Raw genomic sequence first — 8,751 nt, forward strand, 5'->3', positions numbered from 1 at the left:
TTGCAAGTGATAATATATTGTTGTGTTAGTTTTGCATGATACTGTCTTTTTTAAGTAAAGAAATTTAAGGGAAAAAAAGGAAGAAATATGTTCTGGTAAAGTATTTGCAACTTATTTGATAATAATACCAGTAACCTAATAATCATAGAACCTAACTCTGTCACAGACAATGATTCCATTTTATTTTTTAATATTAAGAAGACTTTTATTGGGCCTTTAAAATCCATTTATTAATTTTTTGTAAATAACATTAAAGTTAAAAACAATTTGATTTTAAGTTACTCAAATATGAAAAATACAGATTACTTAATTTAATCTAATTTAATGAACAATATTGTAATTCAAATTAGATATGAAAAGATAATAATCTGGATTTATTGAGGATGGAAAGTTTAAGTTGTTTAAGCTGGAATGACAATAGTATGTATAAAAGAATATCTTATTATTTAAATGGGTTTTGTTGATTTAATTATCGTATATCTAATCATATGTTCTTTTTCCTTAAATCACACTAGATCAATATTTACATTTCAAATTTTACAATTAAATGTATTCTATATTATGAAATTTTATACTAGTTAAGTCTATATATCTTCAAAATTATTAACCAACTTATAAGTAGATAAACTAAAATTAAGGTATGAAAACTATCCAGTTACTTTGAGTTGCATAACTATGGATTGATGAAAGAATTTGGGAGGCATGGTTGTCAATGTGAATAAACGGGCAAGTGTGTGAGATATAGCATTAGTAGGCAGACCCTGTGTCTCTGGTAAACTTTTATTTTCCATTTAACTGCATCAGAGCATTTTCTGGTATTAAATGAGAGACTTTCCTAAATTTCATAGTGCAACAGTAACATGGTAGTAGTAATTTGGTAGAAAAGGAAAGATTTCCTAAGAAATTATGGACATTTCTATAGTGCATCCCTAGACTTCAAAACCAGACACAGACAAATCTTTTAAACAAGTATATACTGACTTTCCATCTTAAGTTCATTCTCTGAAAGTCTGATTAAGTCAAGAACTAACAGATGCTACAAGTTTGACTCTTTGAGTGTCTGTAACACCATTGCAATGATATAGCTTATGTTTATGGGTTAAAAGCTTCTCTGAATTGTAAACAAAGATAAGGAATGAAACCAATGACTTCAAATAATGTTCTTTAAATACATTTGTTTTCTGAAATGTTGACTATTATCATGGTATCTCTAAAAACAGAATTCTTTTTTTCAAGCTGTGTTCAATGTCATACTTAAACAAGTTTTGTATAGTAAATGCATATTTTGATCTTTAAAGTATTTTGTTAACTGTTCTATAGCAATCACTAAGGCAAGTCTTAAAAATTAAGTAACTCTCAAATTTTAACTATGGAGGTAAAGGTTGGAAACAAAATATTGCTATAATTGTTACAGATATGATCTAAATTAGAAATATGTAATAATACTATTAACTGAATTTTGATTAGATTATACATGTTTATCAAATAGTTTTTCCATGCTAACATAGAGCTTATAAAGTAAACTTCTTGTTCTGATATTATTTGAATTTTTTACGGAAGTAAATATCTGTTATGCGTAAAAGAATGATAGAATGTGTACAAGTGAATGTGAAGGTTCTCATCTGTATGCTAGGTGTTGACGCAATTTAAAGTTCACTATATCCTAAGCATCATCAATGAGAAAAGTATATACACCTTGGCCATTCATTTAACATAGTCTTAAAATTACAGACCCAAGTCTGATTTCTTTTTAATATTTTGTTATTCATTTTTTTCAAAGTGAATGAAAGATCTTATGTATTCTAAAAGTGTACATATTTTATCTAACAAAATTATATTTTGGCATGTGCCAAGATATACTGGGGAAGAGGAGACTTGTAGCAATAACCAAAAGCATATTCTTAAAGACAACCAAATATTGCAGGTAAAACATATTTTAGCTCACATTACCCATGTAATTTCTGAATTCTATATTTTATCTTATATATTTAGAACTGACATTAGATTCTGTGCATTCATTTTATGATCTTATAGGGTAATATCATCCAGAAACATAAATTAATTCTTTAGGGCTGAAAGCATGTGTCAGTCCTCTGATATTCCTTACAATTAAAGAAAGCGAACTGTAGAATATAAAAATATGAATTCTTATTTCAAATTTTCAATGATTTTCTCAAATAATAAGCCTTTGCCAAAAGATCCACAATATTCATTCCTGAATATTCCACACTATTATTTGAAAATAAAAATTATAAATCATTATAATTGTTACCAAAAATAAGCTATTCAAGAAAATTATGGGGTTTTGGTTAGCAACTAGAGATTAGAGAATTTGAGGAAGTTTCTTATTATAAAATATGATATTAATTTAATGTAATACCTCCTTCTGAGAAAATAAACTAAAAGAACTGCTATTTTTAGGTTTTGTTACTACCCCATGACATTGGGTTCGGCATTTAATGTGTTCTTTCCATTTCCTCCCCTAATTATCTAATGGCTATTTACAAAGTTACATTCAAAAACAATATCCATTTCCACAAATGTGTCAAGGAACTTAGTACAATTAATGAATGACAGGAGATAGGAAACCAGCCATAATATTTTTTAAAGAATCACAAAAACAAGACTTAATTGAAGTTTCCATTATTTGGAGAAATATATGGAAGAATTGAGTAGAAACTTATAAAGGAATTATTCAGAATGAGTTGGTGGTCTACTATTAATGTGCCTTATTATGGATGAATAAGTACAGAATTTCTCCATGGAAAGACATTTTGCAGATTGTAATTTCATTTGGGTATGAAAATATACTAAAATTATGTCAATCAATATAATCTGAACCCAAATCTGACATCTAATTTTCCTCAGCAATAAATCTGTCATGTCTCCATATAAACATCTTATAAAGTAGACACTCGTTTATTAAATTGTCCAATTGTCTGTACTGTTGAAAGAAGCATTAACAGATGTTTCATCTCAACATTTCAGTAAGTTCTATCCTGGAAATTATTTTTTTTTAAACACACTTTAATTTCTCTTTAACAATCTGATATACCCAATTGGGAAATCTTTGCTATTTTCTTTGTTATCTCAATATCACACCCTCCCAAAAAAGTTTGCAGAAGGTTATCAGACAAATGGAAGCAACACATTCTATTACTTCTTAGCTATAAAAAGCTTTGAAATTAGAGTTAATACCAACATTTTCTCAACCTTAGTTGTTTTTTTTCCTTTGTTGCCCACCCCATGCGGAAACAGTTCAGGGTTAGTCAAAGAGATTTAAACACATCTGGCAACAGCGAACAATGAAAATTCCCTTAGTTCAGTAGTTTGAGATGTATGTGTAAATAGAGGTAGAAGGCAAATAGAAGACAAATATAATAAATCCAAAGTTATTACTTTTCCTTAGATTCTCCATTGTGTTTAACAGCAGAGTAAGTGAGGCTCCAAGATCCCCATCAGTATTTTCTCACCCCCCTGTTTAAAACAGTGATTATATGGAAAGTTTAAAGACTCTTGTGGGGGAAAAATGTTTTCCAGCTGTCAAAATTTAAGCTTAGCTAATAGTAGAGCTAATTTTAAAAGGCATTGTTCCCTGATTAAGATATTTGTTCAGAAGTATGCCTTTAAATACATAGAGATGTTTCATTACTTCCCAAATTTATTTTCTAGAATAGCACTGTACATAATATTATGCAGTAGTAACAGGTATTGTGTACATCTTGGGGAGATATACTGTCATTTTTCTAACACATGAAATAAATGAAAATTGTTTAAACATAATTTCAATGTTACTAGCTGAGTTCTATAGTAAAAACATTGTCAAACGGCTTGAGAATACTACTCTGAATAAATATATTTATTTTGAATAATGCACTTACCCAGAACAGCTCCTAAGGAAATTCTTGGTGAACTATTCTTAGGATGGAATTTGATTTTCTGAGATTCCGCAGAAGAAATGTACCCCCAGGCAAGGTGGGGAAGGGTGAAAGCCTTTCAGTATGATCCTGTAGGCAGGGTGAGGTCCAGTGAGCAGAGCTTGGTGATCCTAAGGCAGGAGGTGACCCTGCTGGAGAGAGTGTTGTTCTGAGTGGACTGGAAGGGTTGTCACATTGTATGTGCTCAGCAGCAGAAGGGAAACATCAGAGCTTCCTGTTACATCACTCTGACCCCGCCTGCAGTTAGTGTTAGGTTACTTTCTTTCTCAAATGGCATACCCCAGGAAAGCAGCAGTCCTTTTTTATTCTGAGACAGGAACGAGAAGCAGCCTGAACAGACACACATCATATGCTGTATGAACACATTGTTAGCAACAAAAGCTGGCTGGATTTCACCTTGACTGAGTTCTGTTAGAACTTGTCAAACAGAGCTGCCTATGGTTTAAAGGAAATCTGAATAGTATTCTGCTCAAAGAATTAAAGGAGTTAGGGAGTGTGTGTGTGTGTGTGTGTTGAATTATACTTCACAAAGCATCAAGGGAATGTTTTAATGTAATGTGTCTTTCTTCATAGAGGAACACAGAAAAGTAGTAACTATTTTCCCATCATAATTAGTTCTGTGATCTAATTCTTGTTAATTTGAACCTCTGATAATCAGAGCTATTCCCTTATCAGTTTTCCACAATTAAATGATGAAACTCTTTCCTGCAGGTTTTTTGAACATTTTTTTATTTTGTTCATGACATAGGAATATGTCCTAACCAGAACCATTGTGTGTATATGTGTTGTGTGTGTAGATATACATATATAATTATTTTTCATTATATATGAATATATATTTTAGAGAAAGTAACCTTGAGAACACTTAGACATTGTAAATAATTGCACATATTTTAAAATATTTGACTTATCACCTATGAAGTAAAAAAGTAATTAATAGCTTGTACCTCAAAATAGCCTTAACAAAAATGCAGATAGTTTATAAATATAAATTTTGAAACAAGGTAAATTATATAACATACTTTTACATTTTACAAAAAGGTTTGCCTCAAAACATAATTTTATTCTAAAATGTGTTTAATAAATCATTGGAGGTTATCACGGAAGAAAGCTTTAAATTTGAAATGTACTTTTTTAAACAATATAGTATGTGTGAAATACAATCATAACTATAATTTCTGAAACTTAAACAGCACCAAAAGTCACTTGCTTTGTATGGATATCAGTTTTCTCATCTGTAAACTAGAAGAGATGTATCAAATAATATCTAAAATTCCTATATTTTTAACATTTTAAATCAACAAATTAGGTAACATTTAGAAATAGAGATGATATCATGATGATTTCTCAATTCTGAATAAATTTGAGATCAGAGGCACTGAGATATTGGTATGTTACTGCAATTCCAGAACAAAATGAGATGCTCAAATTCCTTGTAGAATTAACAAAAGACCAGGCAATATAAATTAAAGAAGATTCATGTTTTTTAAACAGTATGTTCCTGCTGACATTTTTATTACTTGGATCCACAGAAGAAACATTACATAACTGGTGATTTTATGCTCAATAGGATCAAGGTCAATAAAAATAAATGCATAAAAATAGGATACATACTAATCTTTATCAAATTATAGTTATAAAGGTTATAAGAAACTAACTTATGCCTATTTAGTTATTGGGAGATAGAAAATAACCAGAGGTTGCAAGATTGTAGAATATCATTATTTGCAGTTAGGGCTTAGTTTTGCTTTGCTTTCGAAGGCTGCATTTTGAGTAATTTATTTCAGGCCATGATAAAAAAAAAAAAGTCCAAGTTGCCGACTATGACTGACTCCACAAACAGTGGTTCTTTAATCAAAATACTGACGTGGATATTGTCAGGTGAAAGTTTTCCTGAATTCTGCTGTGGAATGAATATACTGTTCAGGGAACCACTAAGAAGACAGGAAAATCTCTAGGATTGGACCAAGAAACAAGAAATTCCAGTCCTGGTTCTGATATTTTCTAGTGCAGCCTTTGACAAAATTTAAGCCTTGTTGTTCCCATCTTAAAATTCAGAGCAAAATAAAATATTAGACTTTATTATGTGTGTGAGTGATCACTGTTCATGTCATCTCAACACTCACTCTTGGTTTATCATCTGACTCCTAGAAAGAGATCAATATATAGTTTTTGAATTTAAGTTATGAAGAACTAAAACTTTTGCCAACAAGTTTGCAGAAGATGGTAATTATTTTTCCTTCAAGATTCACTGTTCATTTGCCCACTAGTGAACTCTAGTGAGTGAAAAAAATCTATGCTGTAAATTTATGTCCTAAAATACTGAAACTATTACTCTTTCTCTTCTAGTTTACATCAAGTTCTATATGAAATAGGAAGGCTAATAGAGATTATAGCATTTATATTTAAATTATTGGTCAGGCATGCTTATACTCCATGAAGTCCCTTGGATAATTTTTATTAGTTATCATTTAAAAGCCTCACTTAGAAATAACAGATAAACTGCATGCTTCTAATCAAATTCTTCAGAGTTGCTGTTTTATAAATTCCAGTTGAAATAAACGGCATGAGGACTTTCAGAGAGCCACTCTGGGTATGAAGGCACAGGCGAAAATATGGATCTTCACACTGAAACATGACATAAATATTTGGGGAAATGCACTAGAACAAAATAAAGATATTTTGATAATCAATGAGGTAATTCTTGGCCAGTGAGATATGGATCAATATGTTAATTTAGCCCTATGTATTGTATTTATTTATAAAATATTTTTCCAGAACATATGTTTAATGACACTTGCAATCATTTAATTACTAATGATCAGACCTATAGTTTGAGCTAAATACTGTACTAGTTGTGTTGGGGAATTAAGAAAAAACAGGATCTATTCTGTTATCTAGTTGTTTACAGCATAGATTGTGTAGCACATGAAGAATCAAGTGCTGTATTCTTTTAAATTAGCAGCTAATGTTACCAACACAGTCTAGATGAAACCATGCAGAGCACTATCAATAAAGTTTTCTATAGAACTCAGGAATGACCTCCAATGAAGAATGACATATATAATAATAATTAAACATGCTTGTCCATTTCAGAATCCTACAAGAGAGATTGTGCTTACATTTGTGGTTCCATGGAAGGCTCACAAGAGCAATAGTCCTTGAGCAAGGAGTACTAATTACCACTTGAAATGCACTTTGACTAACACTCAGGAGGAGGCTATCTAAAAATCTCTGGATTACTGTTTATTTTATTTTACTAACTTAGTCATGTTAGACCAAAAATGTGGTTTGGTTTGAACTGACCACTTATTTTGAAATGGTGTGGCTACTGCCTTGGAGCATAGTTCTGCCCAACAAAACAAAACAAAACAAAACATTGTTAAACAAAACGTGTTATGGACAGATTGTCCCTGGTAAGAGTGTAAGAAAGAACTTTAAAAATTATTTCTATGAAGTTTTTCAGGTATTATGTTGTAAATTAATAATTCCTCTGTGTTCTCAATTGTCTGAAAGTCACTGCTTACAGTTAGATAATTTATGCATCAAGGAAACTATGTATATGATGTTTTGGTTAAAATGCACCAATAATTTGAGGAGAAACACACAAAAATAAAAACAATCCTAGTAGGGAAGTAAGTTGGCATGACCTTCTATTATTTTACCTAAGTCGCTCAGCATTTTTCAACTTATTTTATTACTAAATGAACTGCAGGTAGTTTAAGGACCCAGGTCTGATGGCAGGGCCTTTGAGAGTGAACATGCTATTTTCCATTATTAAAACCAAAGGGCTGATTTCATTCTAATTGTATACAAAAGTTATCAACAAATCAATGTTGCTTTTAAAATATTTACTATAAATACAAATTTCAAAGGAGCAGAAAACTTTAAATTTGAAGTGAGTATTATGACATCAGGTCCATACATATATGTATAATTAAAACTATTTTACTAGCTTATACATACTATTTCTCTTACTATTTTATAATGTGTTTTCCCAACAAAGGCAAACATATCAATTATAATTAGCTAAAAACTTGCCTATTCTTTTCATTGATTCTTATGAAGTTCTGATGGATTAGGATCTTGCAAGGAATTCAGGATTTTGAGGGTTTGAGCCTCTCCTCCTCTAAAAGGGCTGTCTGTTGATAGAAGAGCTAACAATGGCAAATGAGATATGTCATGGACTAATTAAAAATTAATTTTAAAATACAACAAACTCATAAATGCTCACAAAATGAACTTCTTAAGGGTGAAATTCCCTAATCAGGGTGATCATATGCCCAAGTTTGTTAGGGCAGTTCCAGTTTATATTTTATGCTTGAAAGTGTCCTGGTTTGGATGAAAAATTACGTACAGTCACCCTAGCAATGCTTATCCATATTGCACTGACCAGTGGTACAAAATACTAAGAGTGAGTAATTTGTCTGGGAAACTTGAATCGCTTTTCCCAGAAGAGTTTAAAATAGTTTTTATTTCTAGGATAGCATTAGTTGGCGTTGAGAAAGATGCCCTTTTCATTACTGGATATTTATTGTGAATTTATTCTGAACTGCTCTTTATTTGCTATCAACCTTCATTGAGAAAATAATAAATGGTTTATTTAACTTTGTGTTTACTCATGTTGACCTAAGCAGCATTTGATTAACTGATCACATCTTTATAGTTTGATTAAAAATTTAATAATTAAGTTCTGAGAATGCCAAATACCATGAAGGTTTTCCCAGCACAGATTATTTTATTCAGCTATTGTCATATTTATATAACTTCTAAAATTATTAGCAAGTTATATTTTCTTTTCAATAATTTATTC

At 30.8% G+C, this 8,751-nt stretch overlaps 1 protein-coding gene across 4 annotated transcripts in view; it reads right to left on the minus strand.

The window, feature by feature from the left end:
• The window catches only part of CALCRL (calcitonin receptor like receptor), a 133,574-nt gene extending 129,177 nt beyond the window's left edge, over positions 1–4,397 (minus strand). For 3 of the 4 annotated variants that reach the window (XM_040227775.1, XM_040227774.1, XM_040227772.1), the window contains exon 1: positions 3,882–4,106. The gene's annotated coding sequence lies outside the window, so the exon portion shown is untranslated. Of the gene's footprint in view, positions 1–3,881 lie in introns of all 4 variants that reach the window. The other variant, XM_040227776.1, reaches the window with a different exon arrangement.
• Between the last annotated feature and the right edge of the window lie 4,354 nt (positions 4,398–8,751).

Source organism: Oryx dammah, unplaced genomic scaffold, assembly GCF_014754425.2.
Source record: "Oryx dammah isolate SB20612 unplaced genomic scaffold, SCBI_Odam_1.1 HiC_scaffold_27, whole genome shotgun sequence".
NCBI classification, from domain to species: domain Eukaryota; kingdom Metazoa; phylum Chordata; class Mammalia; order Artiodactyla; family Bovidae; genus Oryx; species Oryx dammah.